This window comes from Equus przewalskii, chromosome 2, assembly GCF_037783145.1.
Source record: "Equus przewalskii isolate Varuska chromosome 2, EquPr2, whole genome shotgun sequence".
In the NCBI taxonomy this organism is placed as follows: domain Eukaryota; kingdom Metazoa; phylum Chordata; class Mammalia; order Perissodactyla; family Equidae; genus Equus; species Equus przewalskii.
Genome location: NC_091832.1, coordinates 117,110,914 through 117,125,787, shown reverse-complemented (window position 1 = coordinate 117,125,787; position 14,874 = coordinate 117,110,914). Strand labels below are relative to the sequence as shown.

General features: G+C 45.7%; 1 long non-coding RNA gene across 3 annotated transcripts in view; it reads left to right on the top strand.

Annotated features, from left to right (window-relative positions):
* Positions 1-3,557: 3,557 nt before the first annotated feature.
* LOC139082085 (uncharacterized) overlaps positions 3,558-14,874 on the top strand; it is a 90,054-nt gene continuing 78,737 nt past the window's right edge. For all 3 annotated transcript variants that reach the window (XR_011537806.1, XR_011537805.1, XR_011537807.1), the window contains exons 1-2: positions 3,558-3,626; positions 10,884-10,998. This is a non-coding gene — a long non-coding RNA (uncharacterized lncRNA). The remainder of the gene's footprint in view (positions 3,627-10,883; positions 10,999-14,874) is intronic.

Here is a 14,874-nt window from a genome sequence, read left to right as displayed (position 1 = left end):
TTCCTTTTTAAAATGACCAATCGCACTCTCATTCGTCTGTGTGGTCCATATAGGTTTTCCTCCTAGTGGCTTGCTTCCATGGAGAATACTTTTGACGACTGTATTGCCAGGCAGATATGATGAGGCTTTTTCTAATTGGTAGGGAGAAAAGTAGATTTAAATTTAACAGTATTTTAAAAGGCCTGTTTTTCCGTGGCTGAGGTCCGGCCAGGCCCCTCAGGACGGTTGTGGAGTTGGGCGGTCTCCCTCCTGGGCTGCTTCAGGCCTCCAGTGTCTGAAGGGTCCTGGGGTGGGGGAACCTCAGCTTGGTGGTATGGGAGATGATTTCACGTGATTACCAGGCACAGCATAAATTCCTTTGCCTCAAATAGTGAGAGCGATTTCCTTGTCTCTTCTTTCCATCCTGGTTGAGTGTCTCGCAGCCCCCGTTGGGCCCTATGCATACCTCTTCTCTTTATCAAGTCACTGTGCTCCTGCCAGACTTCCAGGCAGCACCTCTGTTCTCTGCCTGGGGTCCTCTCTTGCCTCTGGGGCCTGCTCTTGCTGCCCACAAGGCACCTTGCAACGCTGGGGAGTTAATGTGCCCAGAATTAGCTTCCACCGGCTGTTGGTGTGACAATACCCCAGCTCTCTCGCCCTTTGTGTGGCTGATTCTGAGGTGTGTTCTGTGCAGGCTCCAGGCCTTTCCCAGTGGCATTCAGCTCCAGTTGCCCCAGAGTGGTTGCTAGCTTGGTGACACATCATTTACTGGCTTCCTTCCCTTTTTCTTACCTCACTTCCCAGCTCTCTTATTTGTGTTCCAATGTTTCCTTCACCTTTTGAAGTAAGCTGCTTGCAACTGAACTCTTGTCACAGGGTTCACTTCTGGAGAAATCCAAACTACAACTAAGTACCAGTAAGGCTTTAACCACCTCTGGTGCCTGTGGGTTGTCCTTTCTACCAGAGAGCCAGTTCAGGCCGCAGGCTGCAAGCCTTGGGTTGCTGAGAGCATCTTGCTAGAATTACTAATAGCTATTTTGTTTCATTATACTTACTTTTCATTATTATTGTAACAACAATTATATGCATCTATTTAAGTTTAAAAAGTGGTTGCTTTAAATACAATGTTTACTAAATAATAGGACTGATGGTGAAGAGATTTGATGAAAATCGTGGACTTCAGTAGCTAAAGTTTGGGGAATACCCTACAGTGGGTTCCTGAGTTGTCTTTGTGGGGTCTTTCGGGGAGCCAGAGAGTTTCCCACCATGCTCCACGTGGCGCCTTTACCAAATAACAAGCAGTAATATGTAATAGCAATATTATTCTGTGCCATACTCCATAAAATTGGTATCTTCCCTTATACTAAATGCTTGAACATGTTGAATAAATTTGCTTCATCCATATAATTTTTTTTTTTTTCCTGAGGACGATTTGCCCTGAGCTAACATCTGTTGCCAATCTTCCTCTTTTTGTATGTGAGCTGCCACCACAGCATGGCCAGTGAGAAGTAGTGTAGGTCTGCACCCAGGAACCGAACCTAGGCCCCTGAAGCAGAGCATAGCAGCTTAACCACTAGGCCACCAGGGCTGGCCCCGTATAATTTTTAAATGTTTCCTTTTGGAATATTGCACCTTCTTCTTCCTCCCTTACCCCTCGTCTCTCTTCTAGGAACAGAAGGAAATAGCAATCACCCATAATCTCAATGCCCAGAAATAATTCCTATTGACATTGTGTTCTATTTCCTTCCCGTTCCTTTGTAATAATGTACATAAATGATGTGCTGAACCCATTCTGGTAAAGCTCCCTGATGACCATGAAGAACAAAGCTGGTTTTTGCCTGAGTCAAATTACTTGTTCCCTCCACGGCGTCTGACGTGGGATCCTGCCGGGCTGATGGTGACACTGCTCTCCTCTCTCCCCTCCTGGGTCTGCTCCTTCTCTGGCTCCTTGTAAAGATCCCCTTTCTCTGCTGTTCTCTTAAATGTAGGCCTTCCTCTGGCTCTCCCTGAGTGATCTCACCATCACATGACGTCTACTCCTTTAAGGCGGATTCCTCTCCTCAGCCGGGGACCCAGCACATCCTTTCCTGGCTGTCCCACAGCCGCATGAGACCCACCAGGTCCAAAATTATACTCATAACTTCCCCCCACAAACCTGTGTTTCTTCTGTATTTCCAATCTCATTAACTTGAGCCAAAATAAAGGTGTCATCTTTGACTCCTCCCTCTCTGTCACCCTTGCCCCTGATGAGGACCCAGGTGCCCCGCACCCCCAGCACTGCCTCCTGCAGGCTCTCATTGCCTCCGAAAGCACTGCCTCAGCCACTTGGCACGCCTCCCACCTCCATCACCCCACGCCACCTTATACTCAAAGTGGCTTTTTCATACAAGATCTGATCATGACACTTTCTTGCTTAAAACACTCTTCAGAGAAAAGTCCAGAAGGATAAACACTAAACTGTTACCGCTGGGGAATGGGGCAGGATCATTTGCTTTTTAATGCTGTGTCCTTTTGTACTGCTTGATTTTTCTTTAACAATGAGCATGTGCTATTATTTTTCCAATTAAAATGAATAGAGATAAAGATTTTCAAGAGGAAAACACATTCGATGAACAGCCCCTGTTGCTTACAAGCCGGGAGGCTAAAAATTCCCTGTGCTCTGCAGCCGCACCTCCCTCAGGCTGCATTTCTCCCACACCGCGGTCTGAGGCCGCGCGGCCCAGGTTTATCCCGTGGGCTCCAGGGAGTCAGAACTCACGCCGTTCCTTCCATCGGCACTGCCATTCCAGTCTTCACCACTCGTCCTGCACTTAAACTTCCTTCACTGCATTGTGTCCCCTCGTCTGTAAAGGAATCCCCACCCCAGAAGGCATGACCACACTCCCTTTTTTCAGCCCCCTGGAAGGTCACCCCACGGAGATGTCTACCCTGGTGCCCGCGTGATGTGTTTACACGTTTTCCCTGCCTCCTATGTCCATCAGCCCCTTGAGCATGACTGCCTCTGAGCAAGCATTCAAAACACAAGACAAGACCAGTCATTTACTGGACCTCGCCACTGCTGCACGCCATGTGTCACGTATGTCCCTTCTAATCCTGGAAGCAATTTGTAAAGCAGAACATCTCCATCTTGCAGAAGGAACACTGAGGCTCAGGGCCAGGCTAACAGTCACCCACATGGTTTGTGGCAGAGCTGGGATCTGGAAATTGTGCCCTGTGTCACCTCTAATGAAGGGCACTGAAGGCATAGTGTCTCAGTCTTAGCAAGGAGCACAAAGATGGCCCATCAATAAACATGTCACTGAATAATTTAGTAGACAGTAGTCCATCACCAGGTCTATGAATGAAACCCAGTCCTACCTCAGTGTACTCTCTGAAGGGGATGCCCGAGGGCACTTCGAGGACCACAGAGCAGTTTGCAGGGCTGGGCAGAATGTATCTGCCCTGGGGTGGATGTTGGTAGTCATTTTAAAGTTGTTTGCCAAGTTCATTACACAAGAGCATGTCCCCAGGAACAACTTTGTCACTGAACCGCTTTGTCAACAATAAGACAAAGGCTCTGGGGTGGGGACTCGGCCTCAGGGAAACACATCCGTATGGGCCGAGGGAAGGGGACCAGCAGAAACGTGAATGCCGTGGGAGTCTTACAGGTCTGGATAGAAAGCCACAGGCTGCCTGGCACCCTGAGCCTGGGAGCTGTGTGCGTGTGCACGTGTGTGCATGCGTGTGCCTGTGTGTGTGTGTGGGGGGGGGGGGAGTATCAGGGCAGAGCACTGCTGATGGGGCCCAGGGAGGCTTTGGGCAAGTTGGGGCTGGCAATGGTGGGGCGGTTCGTGCCAGCCTAGCCTGGTTCGCAGCTGGGGGTAGGGGGGCCTCTTCTCTGTGCTTCTCGTGGCTCCCATGAATGTTCAGCCTGAATGGGGCTGCAGGAGCTGTGGGAATGTGGCAGGGGAATGGCGGCTCTAGCTCCCTCTTGCTGGTGGACGTGGTGTTGGTGTGTGTGTGTGGGGGGGGAATGTAGCAGTTTTGTGAGCCCGAAGAAGGAATAAAAAACCAGTATGCTTAAGCCAGTTTTCAAAATGTGCCTGGAACCTGCTCTGAGGCTACAGAGGTAGAGACACAGCTCCTCCCTGGCGTTTACCATCTAGTACTGGGAGGCAAATATGCAAACACCGAAAGACCACATGGCGAGGTGCTGCAACAGCGGCTGGGCTGCTCATGGGCAGCAACCGTGGATCGATTATTTCATTCGGTCATGGCGACATCCCAGGGAAGTAGGCACGTGCTCTGGTCCTACCCATGACAAAACTGAATCCAGCTGTGGGAGTGTGTTGCTAGTTAAGTGACAGCACCTGGATTCAGGTCCAGGTCTCATGCCAAAATGTGTTCCATTCTAGCCCAGAGAACATTTGAGGGGTAAGTGGAACTCTAGCTGCAAAGTGTATTATGCAAATGTGGGGTGGTAATCATATTACTGTGTCTGCAGGGCCAGCACTGAGAGAGAAATGGAAACCCGACTTGGTCAGGCAGCTATGGGGAGTTTGAAGCTGGAGGCTCTCTGCTGAACAAATATGGTTACTTTTTGCTCTTCAGGATTTGGGCCACACGGCACTTTGATCTAAAAATTTTAGTAGATAAAGAATGAATATTTATTGTTTTATGAGCATTGTTTTCTATAAAACAAATTCGGGGGAGTAGGAAGGAATAAATATTTGGGACAGCAAACGTTTAAATGCCAGTAGTTAGTTCACTTTTTTACCTTGATTTACAGTGGTAGCATTTGGGTGGAGAGCTGAAAAAAGGGAACACTCTTTTGTTCTTGTTTTATTTAGAATTTCTAAAGTCTAAAGGAATGTTTTTATTGCAAGTACATAAAGTAATGAAAAAAAAACAACCCCCAAGGATTTAAATGCCTTTAGAGACACTTAACCTCAGGGTGTTAATGAGCAAAGGATATTCCAACAGATTTCTTTTGAATCTTTTTCTATTTTTTTCTTCTTAAATACCTTCCAATTTCAAATTTGTTGTGACAAGGAAAAGCAGGGAAAGGAGTGTTAAAAAGGAGGAAATGGTAAAAGGACTAGGAGCTCCAGGGAGGAGACGCAGGACCCCACAGATTGAAGAGGAGACCAGCTGGGAGGTTTGGGGTGGAGGGGACACAAGGGGTCTCTAGACTAGAAGGTTTTATCTGGATGACTCGATGGTTCGTCTGACACGTTGTGGACTGCTCTGCCCTTCCCTGCGCAGATCCAGCCCGCATGACTCAACAGCCACAGCTCCGGAGTCTTAGGAACCTAAAATCCGAAAATCACATTTAGGGCTTTGTGATGTTTACCGAGGGTCATCTGGAGGGAAGGCACGTGATAGGCTCAGGAGGGACGGACGCTGGCTCTTAATGTCTCAGACATACCATTTGCCTCCATCAGATGTTATTTTCAGGGAGGAAAATAGTCTTGTCTCTGGGACTCTGCCACGCTAAAAATTGTTCTGAAATTTTAAAATACTCCAAAGTTTCATAATTTCCACAAGAGTTCAAAGGGCAGAAAAAACCCCAGGGCTTGTGTTTTTCAGGGCCTATTGTTTTATTTCAAATGTGATTTTCTTTACGTTTTGTTTCACATCATCATCACAAGCAGAGTGGAGTAGCTAAGGCAATGCTTGCAGAAGCTGTGTGTCCTGCCCTGGGCAGCCAGCCGGCCGTGGGCGGCTGCACACGTGGGAGCAAGGAGGAAGACAACTTCAAAGAACCTGAAGACTGAGCACATTTGCTTTTCTGATTCAAATTACTCTGTTTGGAAAAGAGTAAACACAATTACCTTAACAACTGAGCTGGGAGGCTTTGAGGGTTTAACACGACATTGTTTTCCTGGGGAGAGGGTGGGGCCCGCGGAGGATCAGGCGAGGGGCCTGAAGAACCAGGTGGTTTTATTTGTTTTCACTTTCTTCTCAGAAATGCGTTGAGTCGTTACGGGGCATTTGACTGTGTTTCCTATAAAATTAACTTTGTTTATTTTCCTTATATAAAATGGAATTAATGTTGATCAGAAAATAGAGAGGCCAAAAGAGAAAACCCACAAATCTGTCACCTTCTCTTCTGACATTTGTCCCCCCAACCAACCCTTCCCCTATGCAAATTTTATATCCGTTTATCAAGACAGTCACGTATCACTTAAGGACAGGGACACGTTCTGAGAAATCTGTCATCAGGCAATGATGTCGTCATTGTACGAACATCATAGAGCACACCTACACAAACCTAGGTGGTAGAGCCTACTGTGCATGTACGGTGCTAAACTTATGGAATCACTGTGGTATATGCGGTCCAGCGTTGACCGAAATGTCATTATGCAGCGCACGGCTGTACACACCACCCCAACAACGATAACGTCATTCATTGTTTCATTGTGTGCTTTTCTTACTTAATATGTCCTGGAGGCTTTCCACTCTCAGTCCTATGGGATTTCTTCATTCTTTTTACCTAGAGCATCGTATTCCATTATATGGATTTTCCCTGGTTTATTTAATCCATCCTCTATTGTTGGATATTTAGGTAGTTTCTAATCTTTTGCTGTCACCAATAATTTGGCAATTAATATTCTGGTAGTTGTGGGGTTTTCCAATTGTGAGAGTATGCCTGGAGGGTAAATAAGTAGAATTGGAATTGCTAGGTCAGAAAGCATGAGCGTGGGTGGTTTTGATTGAAATTGTATTGCCTCGTTTGCTGTAAAGATCATACCATTGTATGCTCCCACCAGCCATAGATGACAGTGTCTGTTTCCTCAAATCCTTGATAACACAGTGTGATATCAAACTTCTGTATCTCTGCCAATCTGGAAGGTGAAAATAGTGCCTCAGAGTGGTTAATGTGTACTTCTAAGTAAGGATGAACATCTTTGCCTGTTTAAAGAGCTCTTTGTATTTCCTGCTCTGTGAACTGTATGTTCATATCCCTTGCCTATGTTTCTATTGGGTTGTTATTCTTTTTCTTATTGATTTGTTATAGCTCTTTATATATTAATAATGTTAGTGTTTTTTTTTCTGGGATACGAATCACAAACATATTTACCAGTTTGTTGTTTGTATTTTATTTTGTTTACTAACCCCCATGCAGAAAGTTTTTAAGTAGTCAAATATCCAGGTCTCTATCTTTTATGACTTAAACATTTCATATTATATTTAAAGAGCTTTTCCAAAAATAGATTATTTCAAAAAATCTTTCCATGTTTTTATCTATTTGTCTCTGAATTCATATTTGATACATCTGGAATTTATTTTGGTGGAAGGTATAAGGTAAAAAGCCAACCTTACTGATATTTTCCATATCAACATCTGCTTGCCTCAACACCATTTATTGAGTAATACATCTTTTCATTACTGTTTTGAAAAATTACTGTTATATATTAAATTGCTTCATGTATTTAGATCTATTTCTGGATAGTCTGCTTCATTCTATTGATCAGTTTTCTGGTCATGCACAGTGCCACTTTGTTTTTAAAACGGTAGTTTTATTATGCACTGTACAATCTGGCACAGCTTGTTCTTTCCTATTACTCTTTTTTCCCCAAATTTTCATGGCTATTCTTGCTTGCTTATGGATGTTGCAAACAGCTCGTCTAGTTACCCCACAAAAGGAGTTAGCCTTCTTTTTGGAAACAAGTTTACGGATTGACACAGGGAGAACTGAATTTTAGGATGTTAAGTCGTTATCCAAGAACCCGGTATTTTTTGCTATTTATTTCAAGTCTTCTTTTGCGTCTAGTGGCAGTTTCCTTGTTACTCACTCCAGTAAAGAGAATGCCTCCTAATGAAGTACTAGCGAGAGCACGGGCTCCCAGGGGAGTGATTCAGACAAAGCAAGGTTTTGGCTTAACTGACATCTATTTCCAATCTTTGAGACTCAAGTTTCTCTTTATTTAAATATACACAGTCAGTGATTTTGCATCTGTGTGATCATGTTAGTGACATATAAAAAACAGTAAAAACATTTTAAAAATTATCCTACATGTTTTTTTCCTTTGGATAGGATAAGAGGCCAGCAAGCTGGTCTTCCTGCCTCTGGCATAGTGTTGTCTCTCTCTCTCTCTCTCTCTTATTTTTATATTTAAATTTTACTTAACTTTTTAAACCAAATTTTTCATTTTGAGATTATTTTATTTTATTTTATTTTAGGTTGGCACCTGAGCTAACGACTCTTGCCAATCTTCTTTTTTTTTTCCTGCTTTTCTCTCCAAATCCCCCCAGTGCATAGTTGTATATATATATTTTTTTAGCTGTGGATCCTTCTAGTTGTGGCATGTGGGATGCTGCCTCAACATGGCCTAATGAGTGGTGCCATGTCTGCGCCCAGGATCCGAACCCTGGGCCACCGAAGCAGAGTGTGTGAACTTAACCACTCGGCCACGGGGCTGGCCCAAGATAATTTTAGATTCACAGAAAAGTTCCAAAGCGAACACTGTGTTCCCTCCACCCAGTTTGCCCTGATGTTAATATTTTAGATAACTGTGGGGCATTTGTCCAAACTGAGAAAGTAACATGGGTACATTACTTTATTTTTTTAAAGAATGGCACCTGAGCCAACATCTGTTGCCTATCTTTTTTTCTTCTTCTTCTTCTTCTTCTCCCCAAAGCCCCCCAGTACAGAGTTGCACACTCTAGTTGTGGGTCCCTCTGGCCTCACTATGTGGGACACCACCCCAGTATGGCCCCACGAGCAGTGCTGGGTCCGCGCCCAGGATCCAAACCTGCAAAACCCTGGGCTGTGGAAGCGGAGCACGGACCTAACCACTCAGTCATTGGGCCGGCCCCATCATTGGGACATTACTCTTAACTAGGCCCTCGACTTTATTCAGGTCTCACAGGTTTTTCCGTTCACGTCATTTTTCTGTTCCAGGATCCAATCAGGAAGCTGCACTGCACTTAGCAGTGTTGCTGTTTGATTAGCCCACGGAGGGAGGCAGCAAGCTCGGTCTCTGCAGGTTCTGGGGTGAACCGTGCAGGTGCTTGTCTTACGGCTGCAGGAAAACCCTTACGACCACAGAATCAGATCGTGCGATCAGATGATACAGCCTTTCTGCCATACGTGTGCCTTCTTGTATTTGCACTGTTCCATTAATTTAACCTGAATGTACTGTATGTGTGTGTAATATAAGACACATCAACGTTGCTTTAGGACTTTATAATGTCTCTCCTTCAAACGCTATTGATAAGATTGTCATACGTATTTTGATGAAACCATTGGTTGTTAAATCAAGAAATGGGTTCTTATTCATACTGTCCACATTTGCTGAATCTACAAAGATAAGCAGTGTGGTTTGGTTGAGGGGTTAAAAGCATGAGGTCTTAAAAATTTGGGTTCAGACCCAGCTCAGAGGCGTAATCTACCAGCTGTGTAATCTTGGCAAGTTACTTCATGTCTCTGAGCTTCGGTTTTGTCCTCTGTAGGATGGAATGGTCAGAGACAATGCAAGCAGAGCCCTCAGGAAAAGAGAGATTTCTAATAAAAGGTGATTTTTATATACTACCCATCTCCCCTCCTCCCTGTTCTCAAATAAGCTTTATATCCAACAGATCCTTCGGCACCACAGCTTGGAATTTAGCAACGTGGTTTTTATGCTGTGAAGGAACAGGTCTGGGAAGATCTTGCAGTCATGAGGGTTCTGTCAAGCACAGATCCCACGCACTATGGTGGCCTCTCCTTTCTCTATGCATTGCTGTTTTATTTTATCCTCCACGTGGTTTTCCCTGGGTGTGCTAGAGGGAAGGATGGAACTGGCTCAGGTACACACAGAGGTGGAGAAGCGGAGCTGGCCGACTATCCTCCCTTCTCTCAGGTGGCTCCGTGTGTGGCTGCAGTGTTTGAGCATCTGCCCAGGGGGCATTGCCAAGAGGCAGGGTGGCCCCCGCTGGGGCGGAGCGCAGGCCTGATTCTGGGTGAATCTCTGGCTGGCTGTTCCATGGCTGTGGCTGTGGGGGCCCCTACAGAGCTGGGGTAACTTTGGGTCCTTCTGGATGCTCCTTCCAGACTGCTGCCAAACAGAAATTTTCTAGTTCAGCTGGGAGTATTCAGAAAAGGCCAGAGGACAGGAGAGGAAGGCAGAGGTGAGCTCCTGGATCTGCTTTACAGACTACCCAGAGCTGGAGGGAGAGATGCTAGCTCTGGGGGTTTCTGGGAGATTTATTGTAATTAACATTCTCCAGTCAATGCTATTATCTCTGCAAAACTTGACACATTTTGCAATATGGAAATAAGTATTCTTGGCTTTACATATAAAGGCCTTCTATCTCAGCTCACGCATTTCTTTACCTGCAGGTGATGCTGATGATTTCTTCTTTTTTTATTCTTCTTTTTTCTATTGTGGTTATAAAATCTTGCCAAAAATATATATGTATTTTCTATGTTTATATGCATGTGTGTGTGTGTGTAGCATTATTTCAGGTTCTGAATGGAAAAAATTCTTTATGAGGAAAATGGAACCTTAAGTTAAAAAGTTGCTCTCTTTTCTAATGATGTATCCTTAATAATATTTGGAAATATTTCATAGATAATACATGGCCTCCCTCAAGCCTATTTAGCAATAAAATAATCCCCAAACTCAGTAATAAATAATCCGCATGCCTACAGAATTCTTGCAGATATACATGCTGCTCTGTTTCAGGGTTGGGGCCCAAGAAGAGAAAAGGTTGGTTTTTAGTAGATTATGTTCTTGTAGAATAGACTGACAGCTTTTTTTCTTTGCTACAGTATATTCGATATAGGATCCTGCTTTACATTTTTACCACTTCTCTATAAAGTTGGTGTGTGGCTCTTTACATCTTTGAATATGAATATAAATTATCCTTACATATTATAGAAAAGAAAGAAGTCTGATACATACATTTCTCACCCTGCTTCTTTTTTCTTCTTCCAGGAAAACCAGCTGGGCTATTAAAGGCCCCTCTTCACACAGAGCAGAGCAAGAGAAGGCAGGTTTCAGAGCGAATCGCTGTCTACCATCAAAGCAGACGGGGTTCCAAACAGACATGGTATGTTACACACAAAGACCAAGGTAACTGCTGCATGGTTTTACAAGTAATTTACTGTGCTCGTTTAAATGCACAAGAGCCTCTAGAATTCTCACTGATCATGTTACCTGATTTTCTATTGTTAAAAAAAGCCAAATAATCAAATGTAATGTAAAAAGTCAGCTATCTGGATATACCCCTCCCCGGACCCTAAATAGCCTGATGCTTCTGTTGTGTCAACATCTTTGCATCAGAGAGGAGTGATTTGTTTCATGTGATAAATGCCAATTTGGTGATGCCATATAATGAAAACCTACTAGGCTTTAGTTTATGAAGTGTCTTTCTCTGCTCAGCTTTAAAAAGCAGGAATTTTACTTGGAGTTATATATTTCTTGGGTTAATTTATATTTTATAAATATGTGAAATTATTAATTCATTCTATCTGTGGCACATGTGGACCCTGAAGCTCATGGCAGTGCTGTTATCTGCTGTAGGGATGCAAACATACTCTTTGATGTGTTGTTCTTGGGGACCGGGGGATAAAGATGGAATACTCATCGGGCCCAGCTCTGCAGATGGGCTGAGGAGGCAGCATGGGGTTGTGTGCTGTCCTCGGAGCGGGGTCAGAACTCGCTAATCTGCTGCACGTTGTAGAGAACGGGACACTTCGGGGAAAGGCGGCCCCAGCCATTCCTGCTCTATGCCCCTCTCGGATGGGCCATTGAACGTCACCCGTCCACAGATGTCCCTTCCTGCACACGCTTGCCTCAGTCAACTGCCCTCCATGTTCACTGTGTGGCATGAGGGCCAGTACCGAGGAACAATGCCCAACGAGGCTGATAAAAAGAACAGTCACACACACAGCCAGCATATGTCACATCTTGTTCTAAGTGCTCTCTTTCTGTTAACTCAATTGATCCTCACAATGGCCCTGTGAGACAGGCTTGTCAGTATCCCCGATTTACAGGGAGGAACCTGAGGGCCAGCGTGGTTCCCATGAGCCTGTTTTTCTCTGGCCCCATCCCTGTGTTGGTTCAGTGGATGCACACTGATTCTGGGCATTGGCATTCACTCTTGGTTTTGCTCCTTGGGACCTTATTCTTTAGCCTCTTAGTTCATTATTTCAGCCAACAGATGTGCGCTGAGAGATTCTAGGAGCCCGCCCTGCGTCAGGTGCTGAAGGTATGGTTGTGAACACGACAGGCACAGCGGTGGCCCAAGGAAGCTTACTGTCTGTTGGGAAAGACAGACATTAAACAGATAGTTACAATTGCAGTGATGGTTGGGGTACCAGGTGCTGTGGGAGAGCGAAGCAGGGGCTCCAACCTGCTTGTTTCCCAGGGCGGAGTGGGAATCGGCCAAATGAAGAGAAAGAGAAAGCTGCGCTGGGCGAGGGGACTCGAGGCGGGAGGTCTGTGAGAGAAAGAGGATGTGCTCCTTCAGGAGCCAAAAGCTGGGGTCAGGGCTGGGGGCGGAGCTGGAGGGAGAGGGGAGAGCAGGCAGGGAAGACATGGAGGTTCGGGAAGCCACTGAGAGTCTGTGCTTGAAACTCAAGGAGAAGCTTGTACAGGATGATCAGGGACAGGATGCAACTGAACATGCACCTTCAGAAAGATCTGTGGCTGCTCTGTGGGGAATGTCCTGAGTGGAGGTGAAACTGGGCTGGGAGAGCGGGGGGTGGTGCTGCCACAGTCCACAGCCACGGGGGACACTTCCTCTGTAACCCTGGGCTGGTGACCAGCTCTCTCCTAGTCAGCACACGCTCGGTGTGGTGAGATGTGGGCAAAGCACCTTCATCCCACAACAGGCCAGAGAACACAAATGTGCTTGATTTCCGTGGCTCTGACAGGCTGCTCTGAAGCTCCAGCAGCCAGTGAGCTCAACTGGGGCGACGGGGGTGGGGCGAGCCCGGAGAGAAGGCCTTCAGATGTCTGATCACTGTTGGTTCATTCAGTCTACATGTGTCAATTTGGTAACCATGTTGGTGCTCCAACTTTTGTCCAATTAATTGCCAGCCACCATTGCTAGAGTGCTCAGTAGCACCGGCGGCCTTGACATGGACGATCTCACTTACTCTTCATCAGGACCCTCTGAAGCCAGAACTTATTTATTCCCCAGTTTCTAGTTCAGGAAGCCGAGGCAAAGAGAGCTTAAATTACTTGCCTAGGCCACATAACTAGTAAGAGGAGAGAAGCCGGGATTCCGCTGCATGAATGAATCAGTAAATGAGTGAGCGAAACTTAGAGCCTCCTCTCCTTGGCCTCTAAGAACAGGGGAGAATGCTGCCTGATCGTGAGCTTCCGACCAGCAGTGGATGGTCTCCACGGTCTTCACGTAGACTAAGCAGCGTGTGGGGCTCACTCAGTCTGCCCTCTGTGGCTTTGACCCTGGGATGGAGAAAGGAAAATGCAACCCCTGATCTTTCTATGTTGTGGGGAGCATGTTGCACTTGGTCAGCCAGTTAACACAAGTTTCTAATAAGAAGATAGTTTCTGGGGGTTGGCCCCGTGGCTGAGTGGTTAAGTTCGTGCACTCCCCTTCAGCAGCCCAGGGTTTCTCAAGTTCCCATCCTGGGTGCGGACATGGCACCACTCGTCAGGCCACACTGAGGCGGCATCCCACATAGCACAACCAGAGGGATCTACAACCAAGAATGTACAACTGTGTACTGGGGGACTTTGGGGAGAAGGAGAAGAAGTGAAAAAAAAGAAGATTGGCAACAGATGTTAGCTCAGGTGCCAATATTTAAAAAAAGATACTTTCTGTAGGGAAAACAAATATGTAAAAAAGGCCATTCTCATTTTTAAGAACTTTATAGTTAAGTTGAAGCACACATGCACTCACGAGGGATAACAACATACTCAAGAGCCACCAGGATCATATTGTGACTTTTGCTTGCCTTTGTGGGTCCCCTCCTCTATTAAAAGAATATGTAAAAATATTGTCTACAAAGGTGGGGTATGAAGATGAATATACTCCAGGCTTGATTCATTATTATATGTTCGTATTATTATTTTCTTTTGATTTTAAAAGAAATCAACATGAAGACATTCTTGTGAGCCTCTAGGTACTATGCCTTTGTGCCTAATGGATAAGCTGTTCCTGTTTGCAAACAAGTGACAAGTGAGAAAGAAATCAGAAGGGGAATAGATTGTTTCGATCTGACCTATGGCTCTAGAGGATTCAGAGTTAGCCAAAAATATGAAGCTAAGCGGTCAGTTTCCAGGACAAGGTGAAAATGGAATGGGCAGCTGAATAAAACCCTCAGTGCAGTGGGAAGGAAGGGAGACAGTGAGAGAGACTGGAGATTCCCCTTTATCTGATGCCAGCTGCAGAGTTTGGGAGGAGATTGCTAAAAGGCACTGTGCGGGTGGACAGAGACCAACGTGAGCCAGTATGGGTAGAGAAGGGCCCAGGGGGAGGTGAGATCCTGGCCAGGACCCTGAGAGCCAGAGAGTAAAGCGGGGCAGCCTGGGGTAATGGCAGGCACAGGGGCAAGGCATGCAAGGCAATCTGGAAAGCACATTGGAGTAGGAGGATGTGGTGATTCCAGGAAGCGGCTCATTCTCCGTTCATGGCAACGTCATTCTCACGCTCCTTCCTGGATGGCAGAGCCTACTGTTCACAGACGCCCCTACCTACTGCTACAGTTCTGGATGTGAATTAGGGTCCACCCATCAGATGCATCTCGTGAGACTCAATTTCAGACTTGAGTTAAGTTGGGAGAAGCATGGAGTCTGGCACAATTTTGCAAAGAAAAAGTGTTAATGCCAAAACCCAGTTCAAGCCTGTGCTTGCACGGTATCCACTATGCAAATCACATAGCTGAGCCCAGAATCAAAGAGGGTGATGCAGGTCACCCCCTTTACAAGTTACATGGTAAAGGCCACCAATACA